The 15,776-nt window shown below is 46.5% G+C and overlaps 2 non-coding genes across 2 annotated transcripts; one reads left to right on the top strand and one right to left on the bottom strand.

The window, feature by feature from the left end:
- Positions 1-3,087: 3,087 nt before the first annotated feature.
- Positions 3,088-3,169, top strand: trnas-uga (transfer RNA serine (anticodon UGA)). Its single transcript has one exon. It is a non-coding gene; the product is annotated as a tRNA-Ser (tRNA).
- An 8,950-nt stretch (positions 3,170-12,119) lies between these two features.
- Positions 12,120-12,191, bottom strand: trnae-cuc (transfer RNA glutamic acid (anticodon CUC)). The gene has a single exon. It is a non-coding gene; the product is annotated as a tRNA-Glu (tRNA).
- Between the last annotated feature and the right edge of the window lie 3,585 nt (positions 12,192-15,776).

Raw genomic sequence — 15,776 nt, 5'->3', positions numbered from 1 at the left:
GACTCGGAGTCGGACTGTGGTCGGATGCTTCCAGGATGCTGCATTGGCAAGTTGGCGGCGCTGGAGGTTCACCGTCTGCGTGAGATGATGGGACTTTCGAGAGACTTTGAGACTTTTACTGTGCCATAGTCTGTTCTTATCAAATTACTATATTGCTTTGCACTGTTGTAATTATATGTTATAATTATGTGGGTTTTTTTTAGTTTTTAAGTCGGTTTGTCATGTGTTTTCGTGATATCATTCTGGAAAAAAACATTGTATCATTTCTTAATGCATGTATTACCAAATAACAATAAAAAAGGGGACGGCGTGTCCTCATAATCTTAATCCTTAGAGAGAGGTAACAGAGGATCAGAGGTCGGAAGTTATATACAGGCCTCGAGCTGTCGACTTTGTGAGTACAAATGACAACGGGAGACGTACAAGGCATGTAAAAACGGCAATATTACGATGATCATTGTAAGATTTCAGGTGGTTTGGGTAAGTCTAGTGGGCGCTGGATCCCCAGAGAGGTAATTTCCGCAATACCTACAGGATAGCTAATTAAAAACACGCTGTGGTTGAGCCCATTAGGAGAAGGCAATTGTGGATTGTGTGTTGCGTTGTGATTTGACCAGTTAGATTAATATACAGGAATACTTGAGAGGTAGTGATTGTAATATGATCGATTTTATCCTGCAGTCCGAGAATGAGAAGCTAAAATTAGACGTATGAGTATTTTTTGCAGTAAGAGGAACTGCAGTGGCACGAGTGAAGAGAATAAAAAGGTTCAAAAGGTTAGTTTTATTGTCAAAGCCTGCATGTACAATACAACTCTGATATTTGTCTGCTCCAGACAGCAATTAAATAGAGAGAGGTCATGGATGTTGATGTACGGACAAACATCAACCCCAGCACGAAAAAAAAAGAGAAACAAATCTCGCAGACCCCAAAGTGCCTGCTCCTCCGCAGCAAAAAAAAAAAAAAAAATAGCGACAATATCAGTCCCCGAACACGTCACTGGCAGAAAAAAAAATCAGGGACGATAACAGTCCTCAACCCCGTCAGCCGCATGGAAAAACAACAGCAATAACAGTTCCCGACCACGTCACTCGCAGAAATTTAAAAATCAGGGACTATAACAGCCCTCAACCCCATCACTCACAGAAATAAAATCAGGGAGGATAACAGTCCTCGACCCCGTCACTCGCAGAAAACAACAGCGACCTAGGTCTGGAGCTGTCCAAATGGATTGGAAAGGGGCACCAGCAGGGTTAACGGCAGATCCAGCAGGGCTGGTGTTCCGGGGGCAACTGGAAAGGCGCAGGATAGCTGCATCACAAATAAGAATAAATATTCGATAGGGAGGATGAGACAACAGTGGCTGACACTGGAAAGTAAAGACAGATTAAAGGCAAAAGTGAGGGCTTTTGGGATGCATTAGTGGGAAGCTGAAGGTTTGGGTCGCTTTCAAAAATCAAAAGAAGGCAAATAAAAATTGATGATAGTAAAGATTAAATGGCTAATAATGGAGAAAATGCCATTTTTCAGACATATGAAGAATAAAAGGAATGCGAGAGTGGATATCAGAAAGCTGGAAAATGACACGGAAGAAGTAGTAATGGGGGAAAAAGAAAAGGCGGACGAACTGAATGAATATTTTGCTTCCAGCTGCGCTGTGGAAAACACCAGCATAGTGGCACCGATAAACATGTGTCAGAGGGCATAAGTGAGAGTAGATGTTATGATTCTGGAGAAGGTGCCTGTAAAGCTGAAAGGTCTGAAGTTATATGTCATCGGGACCAGTTGCACCACACCCCAGGGTTCTGAAAGTGGTAACTGAAGAGATTCTGTAGGCACTTGTAGTACTTCTTCATGTATCATTACATTCTAGAATAGATCCTGATAGTTGGAAAATTGCGATTTTCACTCCACTCTGGAAGAAGGAAGGGAGGCTAAAAAAAAGGAAATTATATGCCAGGTAATACCTTTAACGTGTTCAAAAATTCAAAAGATTCAAAGCACATTTGAGATCAAAGACAGTTGAGGAGAATGGACGAAGATTTGTCAAATTGATAATCGTGTAGTATGGTGATGCGTATTGGAAGAAAAAAAATTTAAAAAACGTCTCTAAATGATGATAGTTTTCAGAAATCAGAGGTGCAAAGAGACCTTGTGCAATATTCCCTAAATGTTTACTTCCAGGCTTAGTCAGTGGTAAAGAAAGGCAAATGCAATTTTAATATTCAGTTCAGGAGAAGTAGAATATAAAAGCAACAATGTAATGTTGACAGATGTAGGATACTGGTCAGAAGACACTTGGAGGGTCCAGGGTAGGTTCACGGGAACGCATGGGTTAACGCATTCAAACGAGGCGCTTTTGATAGCTCCGTGTCTGTGCTCACTGCAAGGGTATCTCATTGAAATTCATCGAATTTTGAAATGCCTACTTGGAGTAGAAGTGCGGAGGGCGGTTCCTTTCGTAGGGCAATCTAGGATTGGAGAGCAGGGCCTCAGAAGAGAACGATGATGGTCTAGAACAGGGATGAGACGGAATATCTTTAGCCGGAGGGTGGTGCAGCTGAGGGATTAGTTGTCACAGACGGCTATGGAGACCAAGGCATTGGGAGTTAGAAGCAGAAGATGATAACTTATTCATTGTTAAGGTTGTCAATGCCAATGTCCGATAGAATGTGTTTGAGGGGGATAATAAATCAGCTGTACGACAATGGCGGGACAGACTCGATGGAACGAATGGCCTGTTTCTGGTCTTTTGTCTTATGGACTTATGATCTTATATAATTATTCTATATGTGTTACAAGATAAAACTGCTATAAAACTAAAAAAAAAAAGTCCGTCATAATAAAACTGATTCTGATCTTGACTTTTATCTCAAACCGTGGAAATCTCCTTCATTTACGACACTGACGCCAATGCTATTCCTTGACACTCAAACTCTGACCTAACGGTGTTGAAACAAATTCCAAAACTGTCCAATTATGCTATTCGTATCGGAATGATGATTCATCAGTTCCATTACTGAAAATAAATCACGTTCATTCCTCGCTTCAGCTGCAATGCTGCGGTGGGTAACTAACATAGATGGAGCTGCGATGGCCGAGTGGTTAAGGCGTTGGACTTGAAATCCAATGGGGATTCCCCACGCAGGTTCGAGCCCTGCTCGCAGCGCTATGAAGGAACAGAAATCCAAATACCTGCCAATAAAATTTGACCCTCTGTCTGCTGTCTGAGCGCCGCATCTTCCCTGAGTTGACGCCTGCAAAGACTAGGCTTTTCTAGGCTTTTACACTCTTTAGTACAATTCAGTCCAATGCATTTCTACTCAGCGTGAAGAGTTCATTTCTATCCAACTCTGATCAGTCTCCTTGAGGCAGCTTAAACTCTCTGCGTCTCATAAAACTGAAAGAATGAAATATGCAGAGCAGATTCTTCAGCGTCAGCGGGGAGAAGCGGACTCCAGCATTTCGCTCTACGATACACATGGTGACGTCTTCTCATCCTCTGTCAGACTCTGACCTTAATCAATTACTGTAGTTCTGGCAGAATCCACGCAAGCGCAGTAGCGTCTCCCTCAGCTACAAGAGCAGTAGCATCCCCCTGATTAAATCTCCGGTACGTCTCTGCACCCGGAAATATTGCCGATCACGGGCAGCAAGCGGTAGAAGCGGGCAATGTGTGGCGAGTGACAAACAGTGTCATTGACTACAGATGCCCCAAACCCTGAGGTTTCATGCAGTACAGTTCCTGACAAAGATACTATTCGTCAGCCTGACGGCATTTAATTAATAATAGGGTCCTGGCATTTTAATCGCCGTTCTGCACGAACGTCAACCGGGGAGGTCAGTCCCTTGAGTTTAATTAGCTGCTGAATAGAAAATTCTGGAACGTTCCTTCCAGTCTGGGGGACCACGCCAGTTACAGATGGCTTCCGTCCAGCTATCTGGTATGATCATGGCTGCACTTCACCACGTTTCAAACTGTCGTCTTTACCTTTTTCACAATCCAAGATGTCCTTAATATTTCAGAAATGCACTCATGTCCTATGTAAAGTGGCATCCTGTGTTATAATATCCGCAACCATATCTCGTGGAGTATTTTATGGTATCAGTAAGGTACGCGCGGTTATTCCGGTTTAACTCGGTTTTAAATGATAATTTCTCATACTTGAACTAATTTTCCTAGACGGCACGTCTCAGCCATGACCCTAGATTCAGCCCTAATTCTATACTGTACAGAGTAAGTTTTAAATTCAGTTGTTCGTTAGAGCACGTGCATTCATCACGGGAGGTGGGTCAGTCAAATTGTTCCGAGCCTCTCCAGTGCGACTGCACCCTTCAGCAAATAAGCGAAGTAAAAGTATCGTCACCGCACCAGCGCCGACCTCAGCAACCCCGTACAAATATATGACAATGGTTTCTCTATTTCAAATTTCCAATCTAGTTCAAATAAACTACAATCTGCAGCTGCTTTGAAAAATACCTGATCCACTCACCGGCTCGCCATCTCTGTTTCGTGAACAATTTCCTCTGATAGTTTCACCGCAACCTATCGTCCCTTATTTAATATCAACCCCACCGAAATACATGACCTCACACATTCCTGCAATAAATACTGTTTGAGCCCCTCGCTGAACTAACCAATCGGAGCCTAAATATTCTCTTTGCAGCCCGTTGTCCGGCTACGTCACGTCATCAGCCTCACACGCTCAGCAGTAAGTACAGCTCATTAATGAGCGACAATAGTGAACCATCCTGACGCTTCCCGATCAAAATTCTTCCAAACTGCAAAAGAACAACGTCGACACGGATGGCACCAGGTATTAGTTTTCCTGGGTGTCTCAGGTTGTGAGGTGGAAGCTCTGCCCGACGCGGCACTTTCCCGATCCGAGTTTCATTACCGACAGAATGTCGATGTACTGATTTCCAACGCAACACTGGAGCCGGTAACACGTTCTTCAATAAATCCTGTTCCCTCGGCTGGGGAGATTCGAGAAGCTGTGGAGTTGATAACCATCCCATATTTCTGTCAGTTCAACACCAGATTACCGAGGTCCTGATTCAGTGTTACAACGCAAAATATTAAATACTTCTTACAGCCTCCACGCACCCCTCCACACCACACCCTCAGAGGCTGGTCGACCCGGTGAGCTCCTACTGCAGAAAATTTAATGACAGTCATTTAATTCACCCGTATCTGGTGACGGATCTAATCGAGGGGGACGTGTATTACGCGTAATTGGTGATTACTTCAAAGTGAACTGGAATTTATGTTAGTGTACACACAAGTGCGATGAAACATCTACTTGCTGATGGGTGGGGACAGGAGGAAACGAGCCAAATGGACATGCCAAAACAGTGTATTTAGCTACGATGTTTTTGTTTCGCAACCGAGTGTCTAACGATTGATTTTGAGTAGAAACAGAGCGACTGATGTCGGTGGGTTCTACAGCTGTATGGATACAAAGCGCCTCACTTCGTTCACCAACCTACTTCCTTCAGTTAGACTGCGGACGATTTACCGCACTGAGCAGAATTCTTGCATCCAAAGCAGCACGAAGTTACGAATTTTAAGAATTAATGACACCAATTTAATGTTAATTTCTTTTATAATTGAAGAAACTGGGAGAAGTGGTATCAGTAACTGTATCGTGTCGCCATCTCTTGCTCCCTCTGCTGGACGGTCATGTGTAAACGCATGAACCATTTCCCCTCCTCAGTCCGAAGGGTGACAATACTTACGAGCCCACCAGCTTCCGACTTTGAATAAAGGGACATAAAGATCCACTACTTTTTGTTAAGCAACACACATCAAAGTTGCTGGTGAACGCAGCAGGCCAGGCAGCATCTCTAGGAAGAGGTGCAGTCGACGTTTCAGGCCGAGACCCTTCGTCAGCACTACTTTTTGTTGTTGGGATGAAATATTGCTCTCTGATGGTCAAGAGAGCAGTGCGGAAAACAGTGGCCCAATGTGAACATGAAATTGGGAAATTGCCGTGTACCTCTCCCTCTCCCACCCACTGCCTTTCACACTCCTCCATTTATCAATCTTTCCATGTCTACGATGTGCCTCTCTTTCCTGTCTTACTTCCATGTCTCGCTCTCTCTCTAACACACACACACACACACACACACACACACACGGGTACGCACATCTCTCTCTCTCTCTCTCTCTCTCTCTCTCTCTCTCTCTGTCTCTCTCCCTCTCTCTCGTTCTCTCGCTCATTTCCTTCTGACACCCATAGTTTCCTCACAAGTTGAGGGAAAAGTTTAGCGAGCAATGTCGGTGTTCGGTGAAAGTGCTGCGTGATTGGAGTGGGAATTTATGGGTATTCTTCTACAAGACAGCGGGGGTAGAGTGTAGGAGAGAGGGTGTGAACTGCTGATGAAATATCGGGGAGAACAGGAGAAAGGGCATGAAGGACTCGCGTTTTCCCAACAAACCTGTTCCCGGAACTTTGGTTCAGTGCTCCGTTAGTAGACGACCACCGTGTGAAATTCGATTAGCTGAAAAGGCTTGGATTTTGAACCAATAAACTATTCACATATTTCAATAAGAACTGCTGTCCAGCCGAGGTGGAGGGGGAGCGGGATGTTGAGATTATGACTCTGTTGCTGAACTGCGCAGACTGGTGCAAGCAGGAACGGTTCATTTCACTCACTCTACAGACTCTCCATTGCTCCCTTGGGCAGAGAGCGACCCCGCCTATTGCCTGACGCAGGCAGGTTCGCTGATCTTCCATCAATATCACCCGAGCAGGTTGTCCCTGATGCGGTGCACCGGCTGCGCACGGACCAGTCAGCAGCCAACAACCCACAAGCCAACCCCCCTCAGATGATGTGCAACCTGCCTACTCCAATTGGTGTGTGCAGATGTCAATCTAATGTGTTAACCAATGGCGGAAATGGTTTTACCCGGGGCTTGTTCTCTCCCGCAGACCCTGACTGCTTCTGCCTCCCTTAAGTCCAGTCAATCCTGAGCAAAACTTAACAATGTCCCGTTTTTTTATTGACATTTATATCCGTATGCATCTGTCCAAAGTTGGGGGCGTAGTGAGTACATCGAATTAAAGGCGGAAGAAAGAAGTTTATCTCTTTTCACCCACGGAGAAGGAAGAAGACTTGGTGGAGAACAGCGGAAGACTTTTAACCGGAAAGTGTGGAATGGAGAGGAGGATTGAGGGTAAGTTTGGGCCAGGATGATCTTATTGAATGCCAGGGCTGGCTGAAGAGGGCGAGAGGCCTGACCTTCTTTCTGTTGTCTGGGTGTTTAAAGAAAAGCAATAGACAGGCCTTTCTTGGGCCGGATGCTATCCCAGTGGATATAATAGGGACAGATGCTTGGAGATGAGTTGTTCCCAATCTATGTCAATAGTCTGGTCGAGGAATCATGTCCGGGTCTGAAAATGGTACACAATTATATCTATCATTTGTTAATGATGCAGCATTGTATAATTTATGTTCTGCGTACTGTCTTTCTGCAATGATGTTTCCTTGTACCTGTACCTCACGGTCCCTGTGCACACGGTAATAAACTCGGCTGCACCTGACAATACTCACTGAGATTTGAGCAGATGAGTCCAGATGATGTAGGCAAACTGAGCAATTATAATTAGAGTCCAATGTGGGCAATGTATGGTCACCCTCTCCTACAGAGAGACAGAATCTCTGAGTGTGTTTAATAGGCGAGGGATTGAGGTGCAGTGAGTAGTGATGAAGATCAAATTATACATTGTATTTATTGTAAGTAATTGTCTGTAAGACCTCGCACAGCTCTTTCGGGCTTTATTGAGACTGTCTGTATGTATGATTTATGTCTCTGTCTCTTCGAGCCTGCAATGATGTTGCAAGTTTTTCATTGTACCTGTACCTCACCGTCCCTGGGCACACAGCAATAAACCCGACTGGACCAGACAATACTCACTGAGCTTTGAGCAGCGATGATCACGTCCAGATGAGTCAAGGTGATGCAGTCAAACTGAGTGATTAGGACTAGAGTTCAATATGGGAAATGTATGGTCACCCTCTTCTACAGAGAGACAGCATCTCTGTGTGTGTTTAATCGGCGAGGGATTGAGATGCAGTGAGTACTGAAGAAGATCAAACGTGTTTTCTTGAAAATTACTGTCTGTAAGACCTCACACAGTTATTTTGAGGTTTATTGATTCTGCACATCGGATATTTTTCAAATTCATGCTCTTCTTATCTAACACATAGAACAAATCTCTCCAGGTACAGTGGACGGCAGGTCAGGTAGAATCTGTGGACGGAAATAGACGGCACACATTTCGGATCCACACACTTACGCTGAACTGACCGTAGAGGGTAGATGACCAGTATGGGGAGCTAAGAATGGGGCAAGAGTTGGGAAGGAACTGGAGAGTGCAGACCAGGAGGTGTGATAGTCAGCTGGATATCGGACACTTGATGTATGCCACAGTCGTCGCTGTTGCTCCTTATTGGTCCTTCATGTCGGCAATTTTGATGTGAAATCACGTCCTGATCAGGAGGTTTCTGCATGACGCAAGTTTAGGCGGTGCTGTTGACGATTATTGCATATTACAGGCGTATGTAGATCAGATAGAGATGTGGGCGGAGGTGTGGCAAGTGGATCCCAGTGCAGGTAAGTATAATGTAGTGCAGTTTGGAAATCGAATTTGCAAAGCACTTGTGCTGTAAATGGCAGGGCATGAGGGAGTGCAATTGACACGAGGGACCCAGCGGCACAAGTGCACAGTTCGCTGATTTCGGCGTCACGGGTCGATAGAATATTGAAAAGCCGTTGTCTCACCCCGGCCTTCCTGGTCCAGGGCAGCAGGAAGGAACATAAGTTGGGACATTACAATGCAGCTGTATAGCTCGTTGTTGAGGTTGTGGATAGAGTGCTATGTACAGTTTCGGACGCTGTATTAGAGAAAATATCCCGTCAAATTGGAACGAGTGGAAGTAAGTTATACAATGACGTTGTCCGGGCAGGAAGAACCAGGTTATATTAAAGGTTTGTTCAAGCTTGGCATTTGCTCATTACAATATGAGGAGAATGCGATTTAAATGATGAAAGGCAGCGATAAGGCCAATAAAAGTCTTCCCTGTGCAGGGGAGACTAAAACTCGGGAGATGGATTTAGAGTGAGAAGGGAAGATTTGAAAGGAACTTGTGCAGCAACATTTTAACAGAGTTTTGTGGATGTGTGGAATGAGCTGCCAGAAGAAGTAGATTAGGCAGGTATAACAGTTTCACGAAGGCCGGGGGTTGGATGAATATGGGCCTCCCGCGGGAAACTGAGACTCGCTGGTGGTCATGATGGTTATAATTTCCTCACGACTCTTATCAGTGGGATGCGACAGTTATCATTGGACAGACATGACATGGAAGTCAATGGTAAATGAGAATGCTTGGTTACGAAGCCAAGTACCGCTCTGATCAGGCGATGGAGATACTGCCATATTGCTGAGCAATGATATTGTCTCTGACTCACTTTCCGCTTCTTCTGAGCCATGCAGAGCAGTGGAATCACGTGGTGCTTTCATCACCGGGACGAACGTGTAAACAAGAAGACTTTGATCAATCACCAGTAGTCAGAATCAGAATGGACACAGGCATGTTGACTGCCCTCTTTCTAATTAACCTGTCCGGCTGGTGCACATGTAGATGGATGGCAAATAGATCAGATGAAGAGGCTTACTCGAGCGCTAAATGGATACAGAATATTGTCATTAAACAGTCTTTGATCCCGTTAAAACAACTTGATTAATGAAACATTCCAACAGTTCCAGGTCAGGCACCAGGAATGGTCGAATCACTCCACTCAGCAAACACAGGTTCTTCAGAGCGAAAGCAAAATGGGATCCTCTGAAGGGCCGTGGAAGAACAGTCAAACACATGGCAGATGAAATGCAGTGCAGGGAAATATATGGACATGCACCTTGGTAGATGAAGTGATAGAGTAGACATTTTTTTTAATGGGGAGAAAATGCAAAACAAAACAGAGGGGCTAAGGGAATTGAGAGTCTTTGTGCAGGATTCCCTAAAGGTTATTCTGCAGGTTGAGTCTGTGGTGAGGAAGGCAAATGCGATGTCAGTCTTCATTCCAAACACAATACAATATAAAAGCAAGGATGTGATTTAGAGTCCTTATGAAGCACTGATGAGGCCTCACGGAGCATCGTGAGCAGATTTGCGTCCCTTATCTTAGAAAGTACGTGTTGCAACTGGAGAGGGTTCAAAGGAGGGTCATGAAAATGATTCGAGGATTGAATGTCTTCTCATATGAAGAGCGTTTGCTGGCTCCGGCCTGTGGTCATTGGAATTCAAGAGAATGAGGAGCGACCTCATTGAAACCTATGGAATGGTGAGAGGCCCTGATAGAGTGGATGTGGAGAGGACGTTTCCTATGGCGCGAGAGGCTAAGACCAGAGGACGCAGCCTCAGAATAGAGGACATCCTCTGAGAACAGAGATGAGGAGTAAGTTCTTTAGCCAAAATGGTGAATCTGTGGAATTCATTACCACAGACAAAGTCTGGCCAAGCCTGTATGCTTATTTAAGGCAGAGGTTGAACGATTCATCATTGATCAGGAAAACCGTTCAACAGACAACGCCATCTCCACCACCACCTGGACAAAAAAGACACATATGTTCGAATGCTGTTCATAGACTTCAGTTCAGTTCAACACAATCATTCCTCAGCACCTGACTGGAAAGCTGAAGCTGCTGGGCCTGAACACCTCCCTCTGCAACTGGATCCCAGACTTCCTGACTGGGAGACCTCAGTCAGTCCGGATTGGAAGCAGCATCTCCAACACCTTCACACTGAGCACGGGGGCCCCCCAGGGCTGTGTACTCAGTCCACTGCTGTTCACTCTGCTGACCCACGACTGTGCTGCAACACACAGCTCGAACCACATTGTCAAGTTCACCGATGACACGACCGTGGTGGGTCTCATCAGCAAGAACGACGAGTCAGCACACACAGAGGAGGTGCAGCAGCTGACAGACTGGTGCAGAGCCAACAACCTGTCTCTGAATGTGAGCAAAACAAAAGAGATGGTTGTTGACTTCAGGAGGACACGGAGCGACCACACTCTGCTGAGCATTGGAGGCTCCTCCGTTGAGATCGTTAACAGCACCAAATTTCTTGGTGTTCACCTGGCGGAGAATCTCACCTGGTCCCTCAACACCAGCTCCATAGCCAAGAAAGCCCAGCAGTGTCCTTACTTTCTGCGAATGCTGAGAAAAGTCCATCTCCCACCCCCCATTCTCACCGCATTCTTCAGAAGATGTATCGAGAGCATCCTGTGCAGCTGCATCACTGCCTGGTTCGGGGAATTGCACCGTTTCGGATCGCAAGACCCTGTAGCGGTCAGTGAGGTCAGCTGAGAAGTTCATAGGGGTCTCTCTTCCCTCCATGACAGACATTTACACCACACGCTGCATCCGCAAAGCTAACAGCATTACGAAGGACCCCACGCACCCCTCACACAAACTCTTCTCCCTCCTGCCACCTGGCAAAATGTACCAAAGCATTCGGGCTCTCACGACCAGACTGTGCAATAGTTTCTTCCCCCAAGCCATCAGACTCCTCAAAACTCAGAGACTAGACTGATATCTACATCATTTATTATTATATTGTAATTTGTCCTCTACTGTGCGTATTGTGTGTTTATTATTTATTGTACTGCCCTGCGCTGTTTTGTGCACTTTATGTAGTCCTGTGCAGTTCTCTATTCTAGTGCAGATTTTATGTTGTTTTTATGTAGTCTAGTGTAGCCTTGTGCTGTCTCACATAGTCTAGTGTAGTCTTGTGTTGTTTTACGTAGCATCATGGTCCCGTTTTTACTGTGTACTGTACCAGCGGCTTATTGTCGAAATGACAACAGAAGCGAATTGATTTGACTTGACTTCACATAAAAGGATACAGGGAGAATGGGGCTGAGTAAAAAAAATGGATCATCCATCATGAAATGGCGAATCGGCCTAATTCTACTGTATCATATGGTATTATGGTCCTGAATTAGGTGGATGTAGACGAAACATAGACAAAAATGCTGCTGTTGTGATAGTAAGTTAATAAACACGATAAGTTACAATAAACGCAATAAATTACAGTTAGAAATATTCTAATTCCCTGACCGGGAATCGAACCCGGGCCGCGGCGGTGAGAGCGCCAAATCCTAACCACTAGACCACCAGGGAAACTGCCGAAATACCACGCTCAACGATAGACAACTATCCAATAAGGAAAATGCAAATTAAATTTTAGAATATAGATAATTAAAATAAATAAATGAGTGAGCTGTACCGTCGTTGAAGGTTGTCAGTGGGTTGTGGAATCAATTCAGTGATGGACTAAGTGAGGTTATCCACTCGGGTTTATTTTCAGTGATGGGTGAGAAGGAATCAGTGTTCGTGCTCTCGATCAAGTGTCCTATTTGGGCAATAAAGTTACCCTGGCCAGTGTTGAAATGGACCTCAGTAAAGTTCAGGCAGTTAAACAGTGGCCCAAAATATCTACAGTCAAACAGGTACGGCGCTTCATTGGGTCTGCAAACTTTTATCGCCGCTTCATACAGAATTCCGGCTCTAACGCGGTTCGTACAAATGCATCACCGGGAAGACATCGGCAGGATTGCATTGGACACACGGTGCCGACCAAGTATTTTCGGAGCTAAAGCGTAGTTTCACTACTTTGGCGGTGCTGAAACAACCAAACATTGAAACATAGAAAATAGGTGCAGGAGTAGGCCCTTCGGCCCTTCGAGCCTGCATCGCCATTCGGTATGATCATGGCTGATCATCCAACTCAGAACCCTGTACCTGCCCTCTCTCCATACCCCCTGATCCCAAGTTTAGCCACACATCACAACGATTCATAGTCGAGTCGAGTCCTCTCTCAGCCCTAGTCTGCGGATAGCCGGGTGCACGCTTGTGTTTTTCTTTTCCGTTTCATGACTCCGGCCGAGAGGAATTACGATGTTGGGTACTGGGAACTTCTGGATGTCAGGGAGGCCCTGGAAGGATGACGACGCTGGCCGGATGGGGCAGACCATCCTTTCTTTGTCTGAACAGATCGCAAGAACCGCTCCTAAATTCAGGATACAAAGAGACTCAACTCTCGCCGAACCTTGTATGCTCTCTTCTTCTCACGGTTCAATTACATCCTCACCTATCGTCCCGGCAACAATAATACCAAGGCCGACGCTCTCTCTTGGCAGTTCGACGCATCCGAGGACATGCCGATCCAGAGCCTGTTCTTCTTCGCTTGTGTATTGCTTCGCGGGTGATCTGGGGAGGCAGAGGTGAGGCTGCATAACAGTGGGACCACTGCCGGGGTGGGGGACCTCCCAACCGGATGTTTGTCCATACTGCGGTGCCTTCCAAAGTGTTGGAATGGTGTCACTCCTCCCGTCTGGATGGGCAGCGGGGAATTCAACGGACCCTGGAGTTTATAAAGAGAACATTTTGGTGGCCATCAGTGTCCCAGGATGTCCACAACTTTGTATCTGCGTGTCCCACCTGCGCTCAGAGCAAGACCACGTCAACGTCCTGCGGTCCTGGTATGTCCACCGTCAGTGCCCCAACGCCTCTGGTCCCACCTCTATGTAGAGTGCATCACTGGGCGGACCCCATTCAATGGAAACACCACTGTTTTGGCTGCTGTGGATCGATGTTGCAAAGCTGCCTACTTCATTGCCGTCCCCAAGCTCCCTTCGCCGCATTCATGGTTCAGCCTGAGTTCAGTCTTCACAGCTTTCCTCAGGACGTAACGTCTGATCAGTTCAATTCAATTCCGTTCAATTCCCAGTTTTGAAAGGTGTTCTGCTGTCTTTTAGGAGCCACAGCCAGCCTCTCATCTGCTTTCCACTCCCAATCCAATAGTCAGACTGAGAGAGTGAACCAGGAGTTGGAGAAACCCTGCGCTGCCTTGCCTCTTCCAAACTCCCGTCCTAGAGCTCCCAGTTGGTTTGGGCAGAGATCGCCCTCAATAACCTCCATTCTTCCTCCACGGGTATGTCTCCCTTTGAATGCCAGAAAGGATTCCAGCCCCCGCTCTTCCCTGATCGGGAGATTGACGTAGGAGTTCATCATTGAACAGCTGATCCAGCGCTACACGCGCCCATGGAGGCGAGCCAGGGCTTCTCTGCTGCACGCCCAGAAACAGCATTCCCGGCAGGCTGATCGGCTCCGTCGACAGGTAAGGCCATTCAAACCAGTGGAGGAGGCCTGGTTGTCATCGAGGAAAGTCGAGAGCGGCAATTTGGTACCGCGCTAAGTGGGACCGTTTGTAGTAGACAAGGCTGTCAACAAGGAGTCGGAAAGATTGCTTCTACCAGCTTTACTGAAGACCTACACAGTATTTCATGTTTCCCAGCTCAAGTCGGTTACTACCTCTCCCCTAGCCCCAGTCACCCCACCTCCCCCTTCTCCTCCCCTGGTAATTGGTTCCGTTGTCTACACGGTGCGGCGCCTCCTGGCATCTCGCTGGGCACGTGGTACTTGTGGATTGGGAAAGGTATGGTTCAGAAGAACGTACTTAGATCCCAGCGAGGGACCTCTTGAACAAGACACTCATCAGGGACTTCCAGCGGGCGTAGGGCTGTGGCGCCTCAGGGGCTGCGCTTTGTGCGGGTGGGGCGTCTCACAAACACGGATTCGGCAGCGCAGCAGATACGGCAATAGTGCTCGTGAAGATCCAAGTGTTTGCTAATTATTATTTCATTGTGATAGTATTTAACTCAATTCGTTCCGTCGAGTGCTTGTCGAGACTTGAGCACAGCACAGCACAGCAACGCTTCGCTCGCTGCTTGCATTCGTCCTTGCCTGAGAAATAGGACTGTCGAGTCAACTGATTCTGAAGACCAGCGGAATTAGTTTTATATTTAGTTGTTCTCTTCATCCGCAGTATAGGCTTCGTTCGATTTGAGCGTTTTAGTTAACGGCCCTGCTTGGCCGTGCGTTTATTGCTTTCCTTTCACTCTATCACGGGTCGCATAAAAGTCTGTGAATTCTCGACCCGTTTCAAAGTTTCTCCCTCCGCAATTGGGCCATATCAGTACTCCGGTGACACGGACATCGGGATGTGAGATGGGACAGTGCACAGGGAGCTTCACTCGCTGTCAGACCCGGGTCTTTGGAAGGTAATATGCGGAGGACCTTTCACTCTGTGTCTGAACCTGGCCCTGTGTCATGAGACGGTATGGAAGGAGCTTCTCTGTATCTTTCACTCAAGAGTGTGGCATGGGACGCTGTGGAAGGAGCTTGATTCTGTGTCGGACCCCCCCCCCCCCCGAGTGTGTGATGGGACGGTGCGGAGAGAGCTTCTCTCTGTGTCATATCTCTGTGGCATCTCAACCTTTATTTAAGAAAATGTCTTTATTATAAATTCAATGCTACAATATATACAAAGTAAATAAGACACAATTAGCAAACAAACGACATTAAATGAAAATCTTTCCATTTCTGTGCATGACAGCGCTAATGCCCCGCGATGCCAAACGGTCTTCTAGTCAACAGAGAGAAAGGCTGCCGCGGTCCCAGATTCCTGGAGCAGGTTCATCAGGTCCGGACGAGATGGACATTGTCCTGAATGGACCGGGACTGTGTAAGATTGGTCATAATGGATCTTGTAGTCTGTGCACAATAGAGAGAACGGACGCCAGTTCTTTAGCAGGCGGAAGTCTCTCTTCTTGGGCAGGATGACCACGAGAGCTGTACGCCATGACAGACGTATTTCCCCGGTGCCAAAGGTCTCCCCTCGAACAGGGGTATAGTCTACCCCCA

Source organism: Mobula birostris, chromosome 13 (genome assembly GCF_030028105.1).
Source record: "Mobula birostris isolate sMobBir1 chromosome 13, sMobBir1.hap1, whole genome shotgun sequence".
Classification (NCBI taxonomy): Eukaryota; Metazoa; Chordata; class Chondrichthyes; order Myliobatiformes; family Myliobatidae; genus Mobula; species Mobula birostris.
Note: the sequence above shows the minus strand (reverse complement) of the source record. Positions and strands in the feature narration are given on the sequence as shown.